This window comes from Hyperoodon ampullatus (genome assembly GCF_949752795.1).
Source record: "Hyperoodon ampullatus genome assembly, contig: SUPER_X_unloc_1, whole genome shotgun sequence".
Taxonomy (NCBI): domain Eukaryota; kingdom Metazoa; phylum Chordata; class Mammalia; order Artiodactyla; family Ziphiidae; genus Hyperoodon; species Hyperoodon ampullatus.
This window is the reverse complement of record NW_027641097.1, coordinates 4,670,943-4,696,959: the sequence shown is the minus strand read 5'-3', so window position 1 is coordinate 4,696,959 and position 26,017 is coordinate 4,670,943.

The following is a 26,017-nucleotide window of genomic DNA, read 5'->3' as shown; positions in this document are numbered from 1 at the left end:
GTCATGGAGCATTGTGATGACAAGGGTCATGGAACCTTTGATGCCAAGGAGGTGGAATATTGTGATGGCAGGGGTCATGGAGCATTGTTATGACAGGGGTAATGGAGCATTGTGATGACAAGGGCATGGAACATTGGTCTGAAAATTTCATGGATTATTGTGATGAGATTCGGCATGGAACATTGTGATGACTAGGGCACCGAACACTGTGATAGATGTGTCATGGAGGATTGTAATGACAAGTGCATGGAGCATTGTGATGAGAAGAGTATCGAGCATTGTGATGACAAGCGTCATGGAGCATTGTGGTGACAAGGGCATGGAGCAATGTGATGAGAGGTTTCATCCAGCATTGTGATGAAATGGCATGGAGTATGGTGATGCCAAGGGTCATGGAGCTTTGTGATGACAAAGGTCATGGAGCCTTTTGATGACAAGCTCGTGGTGCATTGTGATGAGAAGGTCAGGGAGCATTGTGATGACAGGGTCATGGAGCAAATTGATGAAAAGTGTCATGGAACATTTTGATGACAGGGTTTATGGAACATTGTGATGTCAGGGGTCATGGAGCATTGTGATGATAAGGGCATGTAGCACTGCGATGACTGTGGTCATGGAACATTGTGATGACAGGGGTGAGCGAGTATTGTGATGACTAGTGATGGAACATTGTGATATATGAGGTGAGAGATCATTTTGATGAGAAGTGCATGGAGCATTGTGATGACAAGTTTTATGGAGCATAGCAATGAAAAGGATGTGGAGCATTGTGATGAAAAGAGCATGGCACATTGTGATGACATGTGTCATGGAGCATTGTGCTGACAAGCGCATGGAACATTTTGATGACAAGTGTCATGGAGCATTGTGCGGACAAAGGCAGGGAGCATTGTGATGACAAGGGACACAGAGCATTGTGATGAAAATTTCATGGAGCATTGTGGTGAAAAAGATCACAGAGCCTTGTGTGACGAGGGCCTGGACCATTGTGAGGACAAAGGTCATGGAGTATTGTGAAGACAGGTGTCAGGGAGCATTGTGATGAAATATTTCATTGTCCACTGTGATGACCATGGCATGGAGCATTGTGATACCAAGTGTCATGGAGGATTGTGATGACAAAGGTAATTCAGCAATTTGATGTCAAGGGCTTGGAACATTGCGATGACAAGGGTCATGGAGCATTGTGATGACAAGGGCATGGAGCATTCTGATGAAAAGGTGCATGGAGCATTGAGATTACAGGGGTTTTGAAGCAATGTGATGACAAGGGCATGGAACATTGTGATGAGAAGTCAATGGAGCATTCTGATGACATGCATCATGGAGCTTTGTGATGACAAGGACAAGGAGCATTGTGATTACAGGGGTCTTGGAGCATTGTGATGAAAAGGGAATGGATCATTGTGATGAAAAATGCATGGAGCCTTGTCATGACAGGGTTCAAGGAGCATACTGATGACAACTGTCAGGGAGCATTGTGATGATAAGTGTATTGAGCATTGTGATGACAAAGATCATGGAGCCTTGTGATGAGAAGACCATGGATAATTGTGATGACCAGTGTCATGGGGCATTGTGATGACAAGTGTTATGGAACATTGTGATCAGAAGGGTTTGGTGCATTGTGATGACAGAGGTCATTGAGAATTTTGATTTCATTGTGATGACAATAGCATGAAATATTATGGTGATGGGCACGGTGCATTGTGATGGCAGGGTTCATGGAGCATTGAGATGAAAAGGGGCATGGAGCATTGTGATTAAAGGTGTGTTGGAGCATTGTGATGACCAGGGCATGGAGCATTGTGATGAGAAGGCAATGGAGCATACTGAAGATATGCGTCATGGAGCTTTGTGATGAGAGCGACATGGAGCATTGTGATTACAGGGGACATAGAGCATTGCGATGACAAGTGCATGGAGAATTGTGATGAAAACATCATGTAACATTGTGATAAGAAGTGTCAAGGAGCATTGAGATGAAAAGGACTTGGAGAATTGTGATGACATGGGACATGGAGCATTCTGAAGACCAGGGCATGGAGCATTGTGATGGCAAGACAGTGGAGCATTCTGATGAGAAGATCAGGGATAATTATGTTGACGAGCGTCATGGAGCACTGTAATGAAAAGGGGCATGGAGCATTGTGATTACAGGGGTCTTGGAGCATTGTGATGACAAGGTCATGGAGCATAGTGATGAGAAGGCCATGGAGCATTCTGATGACATGTGTCATGGATCTTTGTGATGACAGAGGCAAGGAGCATTGTGATTTCAGGGGTCTTGGAGCATTGTGATGACAAGGGTCATGGAGCCTTGGATGCCAAGGCTGTGGAACATTGTGATGGCAGGGGTCATGGAGCATTGTTATGACAGGGGTAATGGAGCATTGTGATGACAAGGGCATGGAACATTGGTCTGAAAATTTCATGGATTATTATGATGAGATTCGGCATGGAACACTGTGATGACTAGGGCACGGAACACTGTGATACATGTGTCATGGAGTATTGTAATGACAAGGGCATGGAGCATTGTGATGAGAAGAGTATCGAGCATTGTGATGACAAGTGTCATGGAGCATTGTGGTGACAAGGGCATGGAACAATATGATGAGAGGTTTCATGTAGCATTGTGATGAAATGTCATTGAGCATTGTGATGCCAAGGGTCATGGAGCTTTGTGATGACAAAGGTCATGGAGCATTATGATGACAGGGTCATGGAGCAAATTGATGAAAAGTGTCTTGGAACATTTTGATGACAGGGGTTATGGAACATTGTGATGTCAGGGATCATGGAGCATTGTGATGATAAGTGCATGTAACACTGTGATGACAGTGGTCATGGAACATTGTGATCACAGGGGTGAGCGAGTATTGTGATGACTATTGATGGAACATTGTGATATATGTGGTGAGAGAGAATTTTGATGAGAAGTGCATGGAGAATTGTGATGACAAGTTTTATGGAGCATAGCGATGAAAAGGATGTGGAGCATTGTGATGAAAAGAGCATGGCACATTGTGATGACATGTGTCATGGAGCATTGTGCCGACAAGTGCATAGAGCATTTTGATGACAAGTGTCATGGAGCATTGTACTGACAAAGGCATGGAGCATTGTGATGACAAGGGACACAGAGCACTGGAATGAAAATTTCATGGAGCATTGTGGGGACAAAGATCACAGAACCTTGTGTGACGAGGGCATGGACCATTGTGAGGACATAGGTCATGAAATTTTGTGATGAGTGGAGTCACGGTGCATTGTGATGAAAGGGGTCATGGAGCATTGTGATGACAAATGCATTGAGCATTGTGATGAGAAGGAAATGGAGCATTCTGAGGACATGCGTCATGGAGCTTTCTGATGACAAGTGCATGGATCATTGTGATTACAGGTGTCTTGGAATATTGTGGTGACAGGGGTGAGGGAGTATTGAGATGACTAGTGATGGAACATTATGATATCAGTGGTGAGAAAGCATTTTGAGGAGAAGTGCATGGAGCATTGTGATGACAAGGTTTAAGGAGCATTTTGATGACAAGGATGTGGAGCATTGTGATGACAAGTGCATGGTGCACTGTGATGACATGGGTTATGGAGCATTGTGCTGACATGCGCATCGAGCATTGTGATGACAAGTGTCACAGAGCATTGTGATAAAAATTTCATGGAGCATTGTGGTGACAAAGGTCACAGAGCTTTGCATGACGAGGTCATGGACCATTGTGATGACAAATGTCATGAAGCATCATGATGACTGGAGTCACGGGGCTCTGTGATAACAGGGGTCTTGGAGCATTGTGATGAAAAGGGAATGTATCATTGTGATGAAAAAGGCATGGAGCCTTGTCATGACAGTGTTCAAGGAGCATACTGATGACAAGTGTTCAGGGAGCATTGTGATGCCAAGTGTATTGAGCATTGTGGTGACAAAGGTCATGGAGCATTGTGATGAGAAGACCTTGCATAATTGTGATGACGAGCGTCATGGGGCATGTGATGACAAGTGTTATGGAACATTGTGATCAGAAGGGTTTGGAGCATTGTGATGACAGGGGTCATGGAGCATTTTAATTTCATTGTGATGACAATAGCATGAATCATTATGGTGATAGGCATGGTGCATTGTGATGACAGGGTTCATGGAGCATTGAGATGAAAAGGGGCATGGAAAATTGTGATTACAGAGGTCTTGGTGCATTCTGATGACAAGGGTCATGGAGCCATGTGATGACAACGCCGTGGAACATTGTGATGGCAGGGGTCATGGAGCATTGTTATGACAGGTGTAATGGAGCATTGTGATGACAAGGGCATGGAGCAATGTGATGAGAGATTTCATTGAGCATTGTGATGACAATGGCATGGAGCATTGTGATGCAAAGTGTCATGGAGCTTTGTGATGACAAAGATCATGGGGAGTTTTGACGACAAGGGCATGGTGCATTGAGATGAGAAGGACAGGGAGCATTGTGATGACAGGGTCATGGAGCAATTTGATGAAAAGGGTCATGGAATATTTTGATGACAGGGTTTATGGAACATTGTGATGTCAGGGGTCAAGAAGCATTGTGATGAAATGGGTCATGGAGCATTTTGTGACAGGAGTTATGGTACACTGTGATGACAGGGGTGAGGGAGTATTGTGATGACTAGTGATGTAACATTGTGATATATGTGGTGCGAGAGCATTTTGATGAGAGGTGCATGGAGCATTGTGATGACAAGTGTTATGGAGCATAGCAATGATAAGGATGTGGAGTATTGTGATGACAAGCGCATGGTGCATTGTGATGACATGGGTCAAGGAGCATTGTGCTGACAAAGGCATGGAGAATTTTGATGACAAGGGACACAGAGCATTGTGATGAAATTTTCATGGAGCATTGTGGTGAAAAAGATCACAGAGTCTTGTGTCACGAGGGCATGGCCCATAGTGATGAGATAGGTCATGAAGCATTGTGATGACTGGAGTCAGGGAGCATTGTGATGAAAGTGGTCATGGAGCATTGTGAAGACAAGGGCATGGAGCAATGTGATGACAGGGGCATGGAACATTGGTCTGACAAGTTTCATGGATTATTGTGATGACAGTGGGCATGCAGCATTGTGATGACAAGGGAATGGAGCATTTTGGTGACAAAAGCATGAGGCATTTTGATGACAAGGGACACAGAGCATTGTGATGAAACCTTCATGGAGCATTATGGTGTAGAAGATCACAGAGCCTTGTTTGAAGAGGACATGGACCACTGTGATGACAAAGGTCATGAAACATTGTGATGACTGGAGTCACGGAGCATTGTGATGACAGGGGTCATGGAGCATTGCTCTGACAAGTTTATGGATTATTGTGATGACAGTGGGCATGGCACATTGTGATGACAAGGGCATGGAACATTGTGATGACAAGGTCATGGAGTATTGTGAAGACAGGTGTCAGGGAGCATTGTGATGACATATGTCATTGTCCATTGTGATGACAATGGCATGGAGCATTGTGATACCAAGTGTCATGGAGGAGTGTGATGACAAAGGTAATGGAGCATTTTGATGACAAGGGCTTGGAACATTGTGAGGACAAGTGTCATGGAGCATTGTGATGACAAGGGCATGGAGCATTGTGATGACAAGAGCCACTGAGAATTTTGATGACAACGTCGTGAAGCATTGTGATGACAAGTGCATGGAGCTTGCTATGACAGTGGTCATAGAGCATTGCGATGACAATTGCATGGAGAATTGTGATGACAAGATCATGTAAACTTGTGATGAGAAGTGTCACGAAGCATTGTGATGACAAGGACGTGGGGAATTGTAATGACTTGGGACATGGAGCAATGTGATGAACAGGGCATGGAGAATTGTGATAGCAAGACCGTGGAGCATTGTGATGAGAAGACCATGGATAATTATGATGAAGAGCGTCATGGATCACTGTAATGGCAAGGGGCATGGAGAATTGTGATGACAGGTGTCATGGAGCATTGTGATGAGAGGGGTCATGGAGCATTGTGATGACAAGGGTAATGGAGCATTGTGATGAGACCGTCATGGAGCATTGGCCTGAAAATGTTCATGCAGTAGTGTCATTACAGTGGTCAAGGAGCATTGGGATGACAAGGGAATGGAGCATTGTGATGACAAGGTCCTGGAGCAGTGTGATGAGAAGACCATGGAGCCTTGTGATGACAAGTCACATGGAGCATTCTGATGAATAGGGGCATGGAGCATTGTGATTACAGGGGTCTTGGAGCATTGTGATGACAAGGTCATGGAGCATAGTGATGAGAAGGTCATGGAGCATTCTGATGACATGTGTCATGGATCTTTGTGATGAGAGGGGCATGGAGCATTGTGATTACAGGGGTCTTGGAGCATTGTGATGACAAGGGTCACGGAGCCTTGGATGCCAAGGCGGTGGAACATTGTGATGTCAGGCGTCATGGAGCATTGTTATAACAGAGGTAATGGAGCATTGTGATGAAAAGGGCATGGAACATTGGTTTGAAAATTTCATAGATTATTGTGATGAGATTCGGCATGGATCTTTGTGATGACTAGGGCACGTAACACTGTGATACATGTGTCATGGAGGATTGTAATGACAAGGGCATGGAGCATTGTGATGAGAAGAGTATCGAGCATTGTGATGACAAGTGTCATGGAGCATTGTGGTGACAAGGGCATGGAGCAATATGATGAGAGGTTTCATGTAGCATTGTGATGAAATGTCATGGAGCATTGTGAAGCCAAGGGTCATGGAGCTTTGTGATGACAAAGGTCATGGAGAATTTTGATGACAAGGTCGTGGTGCATTGTGATGAGAAGGGCAGGGAGCATTGTGATGACAGGGTCATGGAGCAAATTGATGAACAGTGTCATGGAACATTTTGATGACAGGGGTTATGGAACATTGCGATGTAAGGGGTCATGGAGCATTTTGATGAAAAGGGTCATGGAGCATTCTGATGAAAAGGTGCATGGAGCATTGAGATTACAGGGGTTTTGAAGGAATGTGATTACAAGGGCATGGAGCATTGTGATAAGAAGGCAATGGGGCATTCTGATGACACGTGTAATGGAGCTTTGTGATGACAAGGACATGGAGCATTGTGATTAAAGGGGTCTTGGAGCATTGTGATGAAAAGGGAATGGATCATTGTGATGAAAAATGCATGGAGCCTTGTCATGACTGGGTTCAAGGAGCATACTGATGACAACTGTCAGGGAGCATTGTGATGATAAGTGTATTGAGCATTGTGATGACAAAGATCATGGAGCATTGTGATGAGAAGACCATGGATAACTGTGATGACCAGCGTCACGGGGCATTGTGATGTCAAGTGTTATGGAACATTGTGATCAGAAGGGTTTGGTGCATTGTGATGACAGAGGTCATTGAGCATTTTGATTTCATTGTGATGACAATAGCATGAAATATTATGGTGATGAGCACGGTGCATTGTGATGACACGGTTCATGGAGCATTGAGATGAAAAGGGGCATGGAGCACTGTGATTACAGGGGTGTTGGAGCATTGTGATGACAAAGACATGGAGCATTGTGATGAGAAGGCCATGGAGCATTCTGATGACATGCTTCATGGAGCTTTGTGATGACAAGGGCATGGAGAATTGTGACTACAGGGGTCATGGAATATTGTGATGACAGTGGTGAGGGAGTATTGTGATGACTAGTGATTGAACATTGAGATATCAGTGGTGGGAAGGCATTTTGAGGAGAAGTGCATGGAGCGTTGTGATGACAAGGTCTATGAAGCATTTTGATGACAAGGATGTGGAGCATTGTGATGACAAGTGCATGGTGCATTGTGATGACATGGGTTATGGAGCATTGTGCTGACATGCGCATCGAGCATTGTGATGACAAGGGTCAGGGAGCATTGTGCTGACAAAGGCATGGAGCTTTGTGATGACAAGGGTCACAGAGCATTGTGATAAAATTTCATGGAGCATTGTGGTGACAAATGTCATAGAGCTTTGTGTGATGACGTCATGGACCATTGTGATGACAAATGTCATGAAGCATTTTGATGACTGGAGTCATGGAGCATTGTGATAACAGGGGTCTTGGAGCATTGTGATGAAAAGGGAATGGATCATTGTGATGAAAAAGGCATGGAGCCTTGTCATGACAGTGTTCAAGGAGCATACTGATGACAAGTGTCAGCGAGCATTGTGATGCCAAGTGTATTGAGCACTGTGGTGACAAAGGTCATGGAGCATTGTGATGAGAAGACCTTGCATAATTGTGATGACGAGCGTCATGGGGCAAGTAATGACAAGTGTTATGGAACATTGTGATCACAAGGGTTTGGAGCATTGTGATGACAGAGGACATGGAGCATTTTGATTTCATTGTGATGACAATAGCATGAATCTTTATGATGATGGGCATGGTGCATTGTGATGACAGTGTTCATGGAGCATTGAGATGAAAATTGGCATGGAGAATTGTGATTACAGAGGTCTTGGAGCATTCTGATGACAAGGGTCATGGAGCCTTGTGATGACAATGCCGTGGAACATTGTGATGGCAGGGGTCATGGAGCATTGTTATGACAGGTGTAATGGAGCATTGTGATGACAAGTGCATGGAGCAATGTGATGAGAGATTTCATTGAGCATTGTGATGACAATGGCATGGAGCATTGTGATGCCAAGGGTCATGGAGCTTTGTGATGACAAATGTCATGGGGCATTTTGATCACAAGGTCGTGGTGCATTGTGATGAGAAGGGCAGGGAGCATTGTGATGAAAGGGTCATGGAGCAAATTGATGAAAAGTGTCGTGGAAAATTTGGATTACAGGAGTTATGGAATATTGTGATGTCAGGCGTCATGGAGCATTTTGATGAAAAGGGTCATTGAGCATTCTGATGAAAAGGTGCATGGAGCATTGTGCTTACATTGATTTTAAAGCATTGTGATGACAAGGGCAAGGAGCATTGTGATGAGAAGGCAATTGAGCATTCTGATGACATGCGTCATGGAGCTTTGTGATGACCAGGACATGGAGCATTGTGGTGACAAAGGTCACATAGCTTTGTGTGACGAGGGCATGGACCATTGTGATGATAAAGGTAATGAAGCATTGTGATGACTGGAGTCACGGAGCATTGTTTTGACGGGGGTCATGGAGCATTGTGCTGAAAAGTGCATGGAGCATTTTGATGACAAGTGTCATGGAGCATTGTGCTGACAAAGGCATGGAGCATTGTGATGACAAGGGACACAGAGCATTGTGATGAAAATTTCATGGAGCATTGTGTTGACAAATGTCACAGAGCCTTGTGTGACGAGGGCATGGACCATTGTGATGACAAAGGTCATGAAGCATTGTGATGACTGGAGTCACGGACCATTGTGATGACAGGGGTGATGGAACATTGTGATTACAAGGGCATGGAGCTTTGTGATAACAGTGGCATGGAATATTTGTCTGACAAGTTTCCTGGATTATTGTGGTGACAGTGGGCATGGCGCATTGTGATGACAAGGGCATGGAACATTGTGATAACAAGTTCATGGAATATTGTGAAGAAAGGTGTCAGGGAGCATTGTGATGACATATGTCATTGTCCATTGTGATGACAATGGCATGGAGCATTGTGATACCAAGTGTCATGGAGGATTGTGATGACAAAGGTAATGGAACATTTTGATGACAGGGGTTATGGAACATTGTGATGTCAGGGGTCATGGAGCATTTTGATGAAAAGTGTCATGGAGCATTCTGATGAAAAGGTGCATGGAACATTGTGATTACAGGGGTTTTGAAGCATTGTGATGACAAGGGCAAGGAGCATTGTCATCAGAAGCCAATGGAGCATTCTGATGACATGCGTCATAGATGTTTGTGATGACAAATACATCGAGCATTGTGATTACAGGGGTCTTGGAGCTTTGTGATGAAAAGGGCATGGATCATTGGGATGATCAGCGTCATGGAGCATTGTGATGACAAGTGTTATGGAACATTGTGATCAGAAGGGTTTGGTGCATTGTGATGACAGAGGTCATTGAGCATCTTGATTTCATTGTGATGACAATAGTATGAAATATTATGGTGTTGGGCACGGTGCATTGTGATGACACGGTTCATGGAGCATTGAGATGATAAGGGGCATGGAGCATTGTGATTACAGGGGTGTTGGAGCATTGTGATGACAAGGGCATGGAGCATTGTGATGAGATGTCCATGGAGTATTCTGATGACATGCGTCATGGAGCTTTGTCATGACAAGGGCATGGAGCATTGTGATTACAGGTGTCTTGGAGCATTTTGATCACAAGGTTCATCGAGGCTTGTGCTGACAAGGCCGTGGAACCTTGTGATTGCAGGGTTCATGGAGCATTGTTATTACAGGGGTAATGGAGCATTGTGATGACAAGGGCATGGGGCATTGGTCTGAAAATTTTCATGGATTATTGTGATGAGAGTGGGCATGGAGCATTGTGATGACAAGGGCACGGAACACTGTGATACATAGATCATGCAGGCTTGTAATGACAAAGGCATGGAGCATTGTGATGAGAAGGGCATCAAGCATTGTGATTACAAGCGTCATGGATATTTGGGATGACAATTGCATGGAACAATTTGATGAGAGGGTTCATGCAGCATTGTGATGACAATGGAATGGAGCATTGTGATGCTAAGGGTCATGGACCTTTGTGATGACAAAGGTCATGTAGCATTTTGATGACAAGGGCGTGGTGCATTGTGATGAGAAGGGCAGGGAGCATTGTGATGACAGGGTCATGGGGCCGTTTGATGAAAAGTGTCATGGAATATTTTGATGACATGGGTTATAGAACATTGTGATTCCAGGGGTCATGGAGCTTTGTGATGAAAAGGGTCATGGAGCATTTTTATTACAGGGGTTATGGGACATTGTTATGTCAGGTGTAATGGAGCATTGTGATGATAAGGGCATGTAGCATTGTGATGACAGGGGTCATGGAACATTGTGGTGACAGGGGTGAGGGTGTATTGTGATGACTAGTGATGGAACATTGTGATATCAGTGGTGAGAGAGCATTTTGAGGAGAAGTGTATGGAGCATTGTGATGACAAGGTTTATGGAGCATTTTGATGACGAGGATGTGGAGCATTGTGATGAAAAGTGCATGGCACTTTGTGATGACATGGGTTATGGAGCATTGTGCTGACACGCGCATCGAGCATTGTGATGACAAGGGTCAAGGAGCATTGTGCTGACAAAGGCATGGAGCTTTGTGATGACAAGGGTCACAGAGCATTGTGATAAAAATTTCATGGAGCATTGTGGTGACATGGGTTATGGAGCATTGTGCTGACACGCGCATCGAGCATTGTTATAACAATGGTCATGGAGCACTGTTCTGACAAAGACATGGAGGTTTGTGATGACTAGGATCACAGAGCATTGTGATTAAAAGTTCATGGCGCATTTGGGTGACAAAGGTCACAGAGCTTTGTGTGACGAGGTCATGGACCATTGTGATGACAAATGTCATGAAGCATTGTGATGACTGAAGTCAGTGAGCGCTGTGATATAAGTGATCTTGGAGCATTGTGATGAAAAGGGAATGGATCATTGTGATAAAATAGGCATGGATCCTAGTCATGACAGTGTTCAAGGAGCATACTGATGACAAGTGTCAGGGAGCATTGTGATGACAAGTGTATTGAGCATTTTGGTAACAAACGTCATGGAGCATTGTGATGAGAAGCCCTTGAATAATTGTGATGACGAGCGTCATGGGGTATTGTGATGACAAGTGATATGGAACATTGTGATCAGAAGGGTTTGGAGCATAGTGATGACAGAGGTCATGGAGCATTTTAATTCCATTGTGATGACAATAGCATGAATCATTATGGTGATGGGCATGGTGCATTGTGATGACAGGGTTCATGGAGCATTGAAATGAAAAGGGGCATGGAGAATTGTGATTACAGAGGTCTTGGTGCATTGTGATGACAAGGGCCATGGAGCCTTGTGGTGACAAGGCCGTGGAACATTGTGATGGCAGGGTTCATGGAGCATTGTTAGGACAGGTGTAATGTAGCATTGTGATGACAAGGGCATGGAGCAATGTGATGAGAGATTTCATTGAGCATTGTGATGACAATGGCATGGAGAATTGTGATGTCAAGTGTCATGGAGCTTTGTGATGACAAAGGCCATGGGGCATTTTGACGACAAGGGCATGGAGCATTGTGATGAGAAGACCATGGGTAATTGTGATGACCAGCGTCATGGGGCATTGTGATGACAAGTGTTATGGAACACTGTGATCAGAAGGGTTTGGTGCATTGTGATGACAGGGTTCATGGAGCATTGAGATGAAAAGGGGCATGGAGCATTGTGATTACAGTGGTGTTGGAGCATTGTGATGACAAGGTCATGGAGCATTGTGATGAGAAGGCCATGGAGCATTCTGATGACATGCGTCATCGAGCTTTGTGATGACACGGGCATGGAGAATTGTGATTACAAGAGTCATGGAATATTGAGATGACAGGGGTGAGGGAGTAATGTGATGACTAGTGATGGAACACTGTGATATCAGTGGTGAGAAAGCATTTTGAGGAGAAGTGCATGGAGCATTGGGATGACAAGGTTTATGGAGCATTTTGATGAAAAGGATGTGGAGCATTGTGATGACAATTGCATGGTGCATTGTGATGACATGAGTTATGGAGCATTGAGATGAAAAGGGGCATGGAGAATTGTGATTACAGAGGTCTTGCTGCATTGTGATGACAAGGGTCATGGAGCCTTCTGATAACAAGGCCGTTGAACATTGTGATGGCAGGGGTCATGGAGCATTTTTATGACATGTGTAAAGGAGCACTGTGATGACAAGGGCATGGAGCAATGTGATGAGAGATTTCATTGAGCATTGTGATGACAATGGCATGGAGCATTGTGATGCCAAGTGTCATGGAGCTTTGTGATGACAAATGTCATGGGGCATTTTGATGACAAGGGCATGGTGCATTGAGATGAGAAGGACAGGGTGCATTGTGATGACAGGGTCATGGAGCAATTTGATGAAAATGGTCATGGAATATTTTGTTGACAGTGGTTATGGAACATTGTGATATCAGGGTTCATGAAGCATTGTGATGAAATGGGTCATGGAGCATTTTGTAACAGGGGTTATGGAACATTGTGATGTCAGGGGTCATGGAGATTTGTGATGATAAGGGAATGTAGCAATGTGATGACAGTGGTCATGGAGCATTGTGATGATAAGGGCATGTAACACTGTGATGACAGGGTTCATGGAACACTGTGATGACAGAAGTGAGGGAGTATTGTGATGACTAGTGATGTAACATTGTGATACATGTGGTGAGAGAGCATTTTGATGAGAAGTGCATGGAGCATTCTGATGACAAGTGTTATGGAGCATAGTAATGATAAGGTTGTGGAGTATTTTGATGACAAGCCCATGGTGCATTGTGATGACATGGGTCATGGAGCATTGTCATGACAAGCGCATGGTGCATTTTGATGACATGTGTCAGGGAGCATTGTGCTGACAAAGGCATGGAGCATTTTGATGACAAGGGACACAGAGCATTGTGATGAAATATTCATGGAGCATTGTGGTGAAAAAGATCACAGAGCCTTGTGTGACGAGGGCATGGACCATTGTGATGAGATAGGTCATGAAGCATTGTGATGAATGGAGTCACGGAGCATTGTGATGAAAGGGGTCATGGAGCATTGTGATGACAAGGGCATGGAGCAATGTGAAGACAGGGGCATGGAATATTTGTCTGACAATTTTCATGGATTATTGTGATGACAATGGGCATGGAGCATTGTGATGACAAGGGCATGGAGCATTGTGGTGACAAAGGCATGGAGCATTTTGATGACAAGGGACAAAGAGCATTGTGATGAAATATTCATGGAGCATTTTGGTGAAAAAGATCAAAGAGCCTTGTGTGAAGAGGGGATGGACCACTGTGATGCCAAAGGTCATGAAACATTGTGATGACTGAAGTCGGAGAGCACTGTGATGACAGGGGTCATGGAGCATTGCTCTGACAAGATTTATTGATTATTGTGATGAGAGTGGGCATGGCGCATTGTAATGACAAGGTCATGGAACATTGTGATGACAAGGTCATGGAGTATTGTGAAGAGAGGTGTCAGGGAGCATTGTGATGACATATGTCATTGTCCATTGTGATGACAATGGCATGGAGCATTGTGATACCAATTGTCATGGAGGATTGTGATGATAAAGGCAATGGAGCATTTTGATGACAAGGGCTTGGATCATTGTGATGACAAGTGTCATGGAGCATTGTGATGACAAGGGCATGGAGCATTCTGATGACAAGGACCATTGAGAATTTTGATGACAACGCCATGAAGCATTGTGATTAGAAGCGCATGGAGCTTGCTATGACAGGGGTCATAGAGCATTGCGATGACAAGTGAATGGAGAATTGTGATGACAAGATCATGTAACATTGTGATGAGAAGTGTCACGAAGCATTGTGATGACAAGGACGTGGAGAATTGTAATGACATGGGACATGGAGCATTGTGATGAACAGGGCATGGAGAATTGTGATACCAAGACCGTAGAGCATTGTGATGAAAACACCATGGATAATTATGATGAAGAGCATCATGGATCTCTGTAATGACAAGGGGCATGGGGCATTGTGATTACAGGGGTCATGGAGCATTGTGATGAGAGGGGTCATAAGCATTGTGATGACAAGGGAATGGAGCATTGTGATGACAATGTCCTGGAGCAGTGTGATGAGAAGACCATGGAGCCATGTGATGACAAGTCTCGTGGAGCATTCTAATGAATAGGGGCATGGAGCATTGTAATTACAGTGGTCTTGGAGCATTGTGATGACAAGGGCAAGGAGCATTGTGATGAGAAGTCCATGGACCATTCTGATGACATGTGTCATGGAGAATGGTAATGACCAGGGCCTGGAGCATTGTGATGAGAAGAGTATCGAGCATTGTGATGACAAGCGTCATGGAGCACTGTGGTGACAAGGGCATGGAGCAATGTGATGAGAGGTTTCATGTAGCATTGTGATGAGATGGCATGGAGCACTGTGATGCCAAGGGTCATGGAGCTTTGTGATGACAAAAGTCATGGAGCATTTCGATGACAAGGTCGTGGTGCATTGTGATGAGAAGGGCAGGTAGCATTGTGATGACAGGGTCATGGAGCAAATTGTTGAAAAGTGTCATGGAACATTTTGATGACAGGGGTTATGAAACATTGTGATGTCAGGGGTAATGGAGCATTTTCATGAAAAGGGTCATGGAGCATTCTGAAGAAAAAGTGCTTGGAGCATTGAGATTACAGGGGTTTTGAAGCAATGTGATTACAAGGGCATGGAGCAATTTGATGAGAAGGCAATGGAGCATTCTGATGACATGCTTCATGGAGCTTTGTGATGACAAGGACATGGAGCATTGTGATTACAGCGGTCTTGGAGCATTGTGATGAAAAGGGAATGGATCATTGTGATGAAAAATGCATGGAGCCTTGTCATGACAGGGTTCAAGGAGCATACTGATGACAACTGTCAGGGAGCTTAGTGATGATAAGTGTATTGAGCATTGTGATGACAAAGATCATGGAGCATTGTGATGAGAAGACCATGGATATTTGTGATGACCAGCGTCATGGGGCATTGTGATGACAAGTGTTATGGAACATTGTGATCAGAAAGGTATGGTGAATTGTGATGACAGAGGTCATTGAGCATTTTGATTTCATTGTGATGACAATAGCATGAAATATTATGGTGATGGGCACGGTGCATTGTGATGACAGGGTTCATGGAGCATTGAGATGAAAAGGGCCATGGAGCATTTTGATTACAGTGGTGTTGCAGCATTGTGATGACAAGGGCATGGAGCATTGTAATGAGAAGTCCATAGAGCATTCTGATGACATGCATCATGGAGCTTTGTGATGACAAGGGCATGGAGAATTGTGATTACATGGGTCATGGAATATTGTGATGACAGGGGTGAGGGAGTATTGTGATGACTAATGATGGAACATTGTGATATCAGTGGTGAGAAGGCATTTTGAGGAGAAGTGCATGGAGCATTGTGATGACAAGGTTTATGGAGCATTTTGATGACAAGGATGTGGAGCATTGTGATGACAATTGCATGGTGCATTGTGATGAGAGGGGTCATGGAGCATTGTGCTGACAAAGGCATGGAGCTTTGTGATGACAAGGGTCACAGAGCATTGTGATAAAAAATTCATGGAGCATTGTGGTGACCAAGGTCACAGAACTTTGTGTGACGAGGTCATGGACCATTGTGATGACAAGTGTCATGAAGCATTGTGATGACTGGAGTCACGGAGCATTGTGATAACAGGGGTCTTGGAGCATTGTGATGAAAAGGGAATGGATCATTGTGATGAAAAAGGCATGGAGCCTTGTCATGACAGTGTTCAAGGAGCATACTGATGACAAGTGTCAGCGAGCATTGTGATGCCAAGTGTATTGAGCATTGTGGTGACAAAGGTCATGGAGCATTGTGATGAGAAGTCCTTGCATAATTGTGATGACGAGCGTCATGGGGCATGTGATGACAAGTGTTATGGAACATTGTGATGAGAAGGGTTTGGAGCATTGTGATGACAGAGGACATGGAGCATTTTGATTTCATTGTGATGACAATACCATGAATCATTAAGATGATGTGCATGGTGCATTGTGATGACAGTGTTCATGGAGCATTGAGATGAAAAGTGGCAAGGAGAATTGTGATTACAGAGGTCTTGGAGCATTGTGATGACAAGGGTCATGGAGACTTGTGATGACAAGGCCGTGGAACATTGTGATGGCAGGGGTCATGGAGCATTGTTATGAGAGGTGTAATGGAGCATTGGGATGAAAATGGCATGGAGCAATGTGATGAGAGATTTCATTGAGCATTGTGATGACAATGGCATGGAGCATTGTGATGCCAAGGGTCATGGAGATTTGTGATGACAAATGTCATGGGGCATTTTGATGACAAGGGCGTGGTGCATTGTGATGAGAAGGGCAGGGAGCATTGTGATGACAGGGTCATGGAGCAATTTGAATAAAAGTGTCATGGAATATTTTGATGAGAGGGGTTATGGAACATTGTGATGTCAGGGGTCATGAAGCATTGTGATGAAATGGGTCATGGAGCATTTTGTGACAGGGGTTATGGAACATTGTGATGTCAGGGGTCATGGAGCATTGTGATGATAAGGGCATGTAGCACTGTGATGACAGTGGTCATGGAACATTGTGATGACAGGGGTGAGCGAGTATTGTGATGACTAGTGATGGAACATTGTGATATATGTGGTGAGAGAGCATTTTGATGAGAAGTGCATGGAGCATTGTGATGACAAATTTTATGGAGCATAACGATGAAAAGTATGTGGAGCATTGTGATGAAAAGAGCATGGCACATTATGATGACATGTGTCATGGAGCATTGTGCTGACAAGGGCATGGAGAATTTTGATGACAAGTGTCATGGAGCATTGTGCTGACAAATGCATGGAGCATTGTTATGACAAGGGACACGGAGAATTGGGATAAAAATATCATGGAGCGTTGTGTTGACAAGGATCACAGAGCCTTGTGTGACGAGGGCATGGACCATTGTGAAGACAAAGGTCATGAATCATTGTGATGACTTGAGTCACGGGGCATTGTGAAGACAAAGGCTTGGAGCAATGTGATGACTGGTGCATGGAACATTGGTCTGACATGTTTCAAGGATTATTGTGATGACAGTGGGCATGGAGCATTGAGATGACAAGGGCATGGAATATTGTGGTGACAAAGGTTCCAGAGCCTTTTGTGACGAGGGCATGGACCATTGTGAGGACAAAGGTCATGAAGCATTGTGATGATTTGAGTCACGGAGCATTGTGATGACGGGGGTCATGGAGCATTGTGATGACATGGGCGTGGAGCATTGTGATGACAGGTGCATGGAACATTGGTCTGACATATTTCATGGATTATTGTGATGACATTGGGCATGGCACATTGTGATGACAAGGGCATGGAACATTGTGATGAAAAGGTCATGGAGTATTGTGAAGACAGGTATCAAGGAGCATTGTGATGACATATGTCATTGTCCATTGTGATGACAATGGCATGGAGAATTGTGATACCAAGTGTCATGGAGGATTGTGATGAAAAATGTAATGGAGCATTTTGATGACAAGGGCTTGTTATATTGCGATGACAAGGGTCATGGAGCATTGTGATGACAAGGGCATGGAGCATTCTGATGAAAAGGTGCATGGAGTATTGAGATTACAAAGGGTTTTGAAGCAATGTGATGACAAGGGCATGGAGCATTGTGATGAGAAGGCAATGGAGCATTCTGATGACAAGGTCATGGAGTATTGTGAAGACAGGTGTCAGGGAGCATTGTGATGACAGGGTCATGGAGCAAATTGATGAAAAGTGTCATGGAACATTTTGATGACAGGGGTTATGAAACATTGTGATGTCAGGGGTAATGGAGCATTTTGATGAAAAGGGTCATGGAGCATTCTGATGAAAAGTTGCATGGAGCATTGAGATTACAGGGGTTTTGAAGCAATGTGATTACAAGGGCATGGAGCAATTTGATGAGAAGGCAATGGAGCATTCTGATGACATGCTTAATGGAGCTTTGTGATGACAAGGACTGGAGCATTGTGATTACAGGGGTCTTGGAGCATTGTGATGAAAAGGGAATGGATCATTGTGATGAAAAATGCATGGAGCCTTGTCATGACAGGCTTCAAGGATCATACTGATGACAACTGTCAGGGAGCATTGTGATGATAAGCGTTTTGAGCATTGTGTTGACAAAGATGATGGAGCATTGTGATGAGAAGACCATGGATAATTTTGATGACCAGCGTCATGGGGCATTGTGATGACAAGTGTTATGGAACACTGTGATCAGAAGGGTTTTGTGCATTGTGATGACAGAGGTCATTGAGCATTTTGTTTTCATTGTGATGACAATAGCATGAAATATTATGGTGATGGGCACGGTATATTTTGATGACAGGGTTCATGGAGCATTGAGATGAAAAGGGGCATGGAGCATTGTGATAACAGGGGTTTTGGAGCATTGTGATGACAAGGGCATGGGGCATTGTGATGAGAAGTCCATGGAGCATTCTGATGACATGCTTCATGGAGATTTGTGATGACAAGGGCATGGAGAATTGTGATTACAGGGGTTATGGAATACTGTGATGACAGGGGTGAGGGAGTATTGTGATGACTAGTGATGGAACATTGTGATATCAGTGGTGAGAAAGCATTTTGAGGAGAAGTGCATGGAGCATTGTGATGACAAGGTTTATGGAGCATTTTGATGACAAGGATGTGGAGCATTGTGATGACAAGTGCATGGTGCATTTTGATGACATGGGTTATGGAGCATTGTGCTGACACGTGCATCGAGCATTGTGATGACAAGGGTCATGGAGCATTGTGCTGACAAGGCATGGAGCTTTGGGATGGCAAGGTTCACAGAGCATTGTGATAAAAATTTCATGGAGCATTGTGGTGACCAAGGTCACAGAGCTTTGTGTGACGAGTTCATGGACTATTGTGATGACAAATGTCATGAAGAACTGTGATGACTGGAGTCATGGAGCATTGCTCTGACAAGACTTATGGATTATTGTGATGAGAGTGGGCATGGCGCTTGTGATGACAAGGGCATGGAAAATTGTGATGACAAGGTCAGGGAGTATTGTGAAGACAGGTGTCAGGGAGCATTGTGATGACATATATCATTGTCCATTGTGATGACAATGGCATGGAGCATTCTGATACCAAGTGTCATGGAGGATTGTGATGACAAAGGTAATGGAGCATTTTGATGACAAGGGCTTGGAACATTGTGATGACAAGGGTCATGGAGCATTGTGATTACAGGGGTCTTGGAGCATTGTGATGTCAAGGGTCATGGAGCACTGTGATGAGAAGGTAATGGAGCATTGGCCTGAATATATTCATGGAGTATTGTGATGACAGTGGTCACGGAGCATTGTGATGACAAGGGAATGGAGCATTGTGATGACAAGGTCCTGGAGCAGTGTGATGAGAAGACCATGGAGCCTTGTGATGACAAGTCTCATGGAGCATTCTGATGAATAGGCGCATGGAGCATTGTGATTACAGGGGTCTTGGATCATTGTGATGACAAGGGCATGGAGCATTGTGTTGAGAAGTCCATGGAGCATTCTGATGACATGTGTCATGTATCTTTGTGATGAAAAGGGCATGGAGCATTGTGATTACAGGGGTCTTGGAGCATTGTGATGACAAGGGTCATGGAGCCTTGGATTCCAAGGCGGTGGAACATTGTGATGGCAGGGGTCATGCAGCATTGTTATGACAGGGGTAATGGAGCATTGTGATGACAAGGGCATGGAACATTGGTCTGAAAATTTCATGGATTATTGTGATGAGATTCGGCATGGAACACTGTGATGACTAAGGAACAGAACAGTGTGATACATGTGTTATGGAGGATTGTAATGACAAGGGCATGGAGCATTGTGATGAGAGGTTTCATGTAGCATTGTGATGAAATTGCATGGAGCATTGTGGTGCCAAGGGTCATGGAGCTTTGCGATAACAAACGTCATGGAGTATTTCGATGACAAGGTCGTGGTGCATTGTGATGAGAAGGGCAGGGAACATTGTGATGACAGGGTCATGGAGCAAATTGATGAAAAGTGTCATGGAACAATTTGATGACAGGGGTTATGGAACATTGTGATGCCAGGGGTAATGGAGCATTTTGATGAAAAGGGTCATGGAGCATTCTGATTAAAAGGTGCATGGAGCATTGAGATTACAGGGGTTTTGAAGCAATGTGATTACAAGGGCATGGAGCATTGTGATGAGAAGGCAAAGGAGCATTCTGATGACATGCGTCATGGAGCTTTGTGATGACAAGGACCTGGAGCATTGTGATTACAGGGGTCTTGGAGCATTGTGATGAAAAGGGAATGGATCATTGTGATGAAAAATGCATGGAACCTTGTCATGACAGGGTTCAAGGATCATACTGATGACAACTGTCAGGGAGCATTGTGATGATAAGTGTATTGAGCATAGTGATGACAAAGATCATGGAGCATTGTGATGAGAAGACCATGGATAATTGTGATGACCAGCGTCATGGGGCATTGTGATGACAAGTGTTATGGAACATTGTGATCAGAAGGGTTTGGTGCATTGTGATGACAGAGGTCATTGAGCATTTTGATTTCATTGTGATGACAATAGCATGAAATATTATGGTGATGGGCACGGTGCATTGTGATGACAGGGTTCATGGAACATTGAGATGAAAAGGGGCATGGAGCATTGTGATTACAGGGTTGTTGGAGCATTGTGATGACAAGGGCATGGAGCATTGTGATGAGAAGGCCATGGAGCATTCTGATGACATGCGTCATGGAGCTTTGTGATGACAAGGGCATGGAGAATTGTGATTACAGGGGTCATGGAATATTGTGATGACAGGGGAGAGGGAGTATTGTGATGACTAGTGATGGAACATTGTGATATCAGTGGTGAGAAAGCAATTTGAGGAGAAGTGCATGGAGCATTGTGATGACAAGGTTTATGGAGCATTTTGATGACAAGGATGTGGAGCATTGTGATGACAAGTGCATGGTGCATTGTGATGACATGGGTTATGGAGCATTGTGCTGACACGTACATCGAGCATTGTGATGACAAGGGTCATGGAGCATTGTGCTGACAAAGGCTTGGAGCTTTGTGATGACAAGGGTCACAGAGTATTGTGATAAAAATTTCATGGAGCATTGTGGTGACAAAGGTCACAGAGCTTTGTGTGACGAGTTCATGGACTATTGTGATGACAAAGGTCATGAAGCATTGTGATGACTGGAGTCACGGAGCATTGTGAGGAAAGGGGTCATGGAGCATTTCTCTGACAAGATTTATGGATTATTGTGATGATAGTCGGCATGGCACATTGTGATGACATGGGCTTGGAACATTGTGATGACAACGTCATGGCGTATTGTGAAGACAGGTGTCAGGGAGCATTGTGATGACATATGTCATTGACCATTGTGATGACAATGGCATGGAGCATTGTGATACCAAGTGTCATGGAGGATTGTGATGACAAAAGTAATGGAGCATTTTGATGACAAGGGCTTGGAACATTGTGATGACAAGGGTCATGGAGCATTGTGATGACAATGGCATGGAGCATTCTGATGACAAGGGCCATTGAGAATTTTGATGACAACGTCATGAAGCATTGTGATGACAAGCGCATGGAGCTTGCTATGACAGGGGTCATAGAGCATTGCGATGACAAGTGCATGGAGAATTGTGATGACAAGATCATGTAACATTGTGATGAGAAGTGTCACGAAGCATTGTGATGACAAGGACGTGGAGAATTGTAATGACATGGGACATGGAGCATTGTGATGAACAGGGCATGGAGAATTGTGATAGCAAGACCGTGGAGCATTGTGATGAAAAGACCATGGATAATTATGATGAAGAAAGTCATGGATCACTGTAATGCCAAGAGGCATGGAGCATTGTGATGACAGGTGTCATGGAGCATTTTGATGAGAGGGGTCATGGAGCATTGTGATGACAAGGGTCATTGAGCACTGTGATGGAAGGTCATGGAGCATTGGCCTGAATATGTTCATGGAGTATTGTGATGACATTGGTCAAGGAGCATTGTGATGACAAGGGAATGGAGCATTGTGATGACAAGGTCCTGGAGCAGTGTGATGAGAAGACCATGGAGCCTTGTGATGACAAGTCTCATGGAGCATTCTGATGAATAGGGGCATGGAGCATTGTGATTACATGGGTCTTGGAGCATTGTGATGACAAGGTCATGGAGCCTTGTGATGAGAAGGCCATGGAGCATTCTGATGACATGTGTCATGGATCTTTGTGATGACAACGGCATGGGGCATTGTGATTACAGGGGTCTTGGAGCAAAGTGATGACAAGAGTCATGGAGCCTTGGATGCCAAGGCGGTGGAACATTGTGATGGCAGGGGTCATGGAGCATTGTTATGACAGGGGTAATGGAGCATTGTGATGACAAGGGTGTGGAACATTGGTCTGAAAATTTCATGGATTATTGTGATGAGATTCGGCATGGAACATTGTGATGACTAGGGCACGGAACACTGTGATACATGTGTCATGGAGGATTGTAATGACAAGGGCATGGAGCATTGTGATGAGAAGAGTATCGAGCATTGTGATGACAAGCGTCATGGAGCATTGTGGTGACAAGTGCATGGAGCAATGTGATGAGCGGTTTCATGTAGCACTGTGATGAAATGGCATGGAGCATTGTGATGCCAAGGGTCATGGAGTTTTGTGATGACAAACGTCATGGAGCATTTTGATGACAAGGTCGAGGTGCATTGTGATGAGAAGGGCAGGAAGCATTGTGATGACAGGGTCATGGAGCAAATTGATGAAAAGTGTCATGGAACAATTTGATGACAGGGGTTATGGAACATTGTGATGTCAGAGGTAATGGAGCATTTTGATGAAAAGGTTCATTGAGCATTCTGACGAAATGGTGCTTGGAGCTTTGAGATTACACTGGTTTTGAAGCAATGTGATTACAACGGCATGGAGCATTGTGATGAGAAGGCAATGGATCATTCTGATGACATGCATCAAGGAGCTCTATGATGACAAGGACATGGAGCATTGTGATTACACGGGTCTTGGAGCATTGTGATGAAAAGGGAATGGATCATTGTGATGAAAAATGCATGGAGCCTTGTCATGACAGGGTTCAAGGAGCATACTGATGACAACTGTCAGGGAGCATTGTGATGATAAGTGTATTAAGCATTGTGATGAGAAAGATCATGGAGCACTGTGATGAAAAGTCCATGGATAATAGTGATGACCAGCGTCATGGGGCATTGTGATGACAAGTGTCATGGAACATTGTGATCAGAAGGGTTTGGTGCATTGTGATGACAGAGGTCATTGAGCATTTTGATTTCATTGTGATGACAATAGCATGAAATATTATGGTGATGGGCACGGTGCATTGTGATGACAGGGTTCATGGAGCATTGAGATGTAAATGGGCATGGAGCATTGTGATTACAGGGGTGTTGGAGCATTGTGATGACAAGGGCATGGAGCATTGTGATGAGAAGGCCATGGAGCATTCTGATGACATGCTTCATGGAGCTATGTGATGACAAGGACATGGAGAATTGTGATTACAGGGGTCATGGAATATTGTGATGACAGGGGTGAGGGAGTATTGTGATGACTAGTGATGGAACATTGTGATATCAGTGGTGAGAAAACATTTTGAGGAGAAGTGCATGGAGCATTGTGATGACAAGGTTTATGGAGCATTTTGATGAAAAGAATGTGGAGAATTGTGATGACAATTGCATGGTGCATTGTGATGACATGGGTTATGGAGCATTGAGATGAAAAGGGGCATGGAGAATTGTGATTACAGAGGTCTTCGTGCATTGTGATTACAATCCTCATGGAGCCTTGTGATGACAACGCCGTTGAACATTGTGATGGCAGGGGTCATGGAGCATTGTTATGACAGGTGTAAAGGAGCACTGTGATGACAAGGGCATGGAACAATGTGATGAGAGATTTCATTGAGCATTGTGATGAAAATGGCATGGAGCATTGTGATGCCAAGTGTCATGGAGCTTTGTGATGACAAATGTCATGGGGCATTTTGACGACAAGGGCATGGTTCATTGAGATGAGAAGGACAGGGAGCATTGTGATGACAGGGTCATGGAGCAATTTGATGAAAAGGGTCGTGGAATATTTTGATGACAGTGGTTATGGAACACTGTGATATCAGGGGTCATGAAGCATTGTGATGAAATGGGTCATGGAGCATTTTGTGACAGGGGTTATGGAACATTGTGATGTCAGGGGTCATGGAGCATTGTGATGATAAGGGCATGTAGCAATGTGATGACAGGGGTCATGGAGCATTGTGAAGATAAGGGCATGTAACACTGTGATGACCGGGGTCATGGAACACTGTGATGACAGGGGTGAGGGACTATTCTGATGACTAGTGATGTAACATTGTGATATATTTGGTGAGAGAGCATTTTGATGAGAAGTGCATGGAGCATTCTGATGAAAAGTGTTATGGAGCATAGCAATTTTAAGGATGTGGAGTATTTTGATGACAAGCGCATGGTGCATTGTGATGACATGGGTCATGGAGCATTGTGGTGACAAGCGCATGGAGCATTTTGGTGACATGTGTCATGGAGCATTGTGCTGACAAAGGCATGGAGCATTTTGATGACAAGGGACACAGAGCATTGTGATGAAATATTCATGGAGCATTGTGGTGAAAAAGATCACAGAGCCTTGTGTGACGAGGGCATGGACCATTGTGATGAGATAGTTCATGAAGCATTGTGATGACTGGAGTCACGGAACATTGTGATGAAAGGGGTCATGAAGCATTGTGATGACAAGGGCATGGAGCAATGTGATGACAGGGGCATGGAACATGGTTCTGACAAGTTTCATGGATTATTGTGATGACAGTGGGCATGGAGCATTGTGATGACAAGGGCAAGCAGCATTGTGCTGACAAAGGCATGGAGCATTCTGATGACAAGGGACAAAGAGCATTGTGATGAAATATTCATGGAGCATTGTGGTGAAAAAGATCAAAGAGCCTTGTGTGAAGAGGGGATGGACCACTGTGATGACAAAGTTCATGAAGCATTTTGATGAATGGAGTCACAGAGCATTGTGATGACAGGGGTCAAGGAGCATTGCTCTGACAAGATTTATGGATTATTGTGATGAGAGTGGGCATGGCGCATTGTGATGACAAGGGCTTGGAACATTGTGATGACAAGGTCAGGGAGTATTGTGAAGACAGG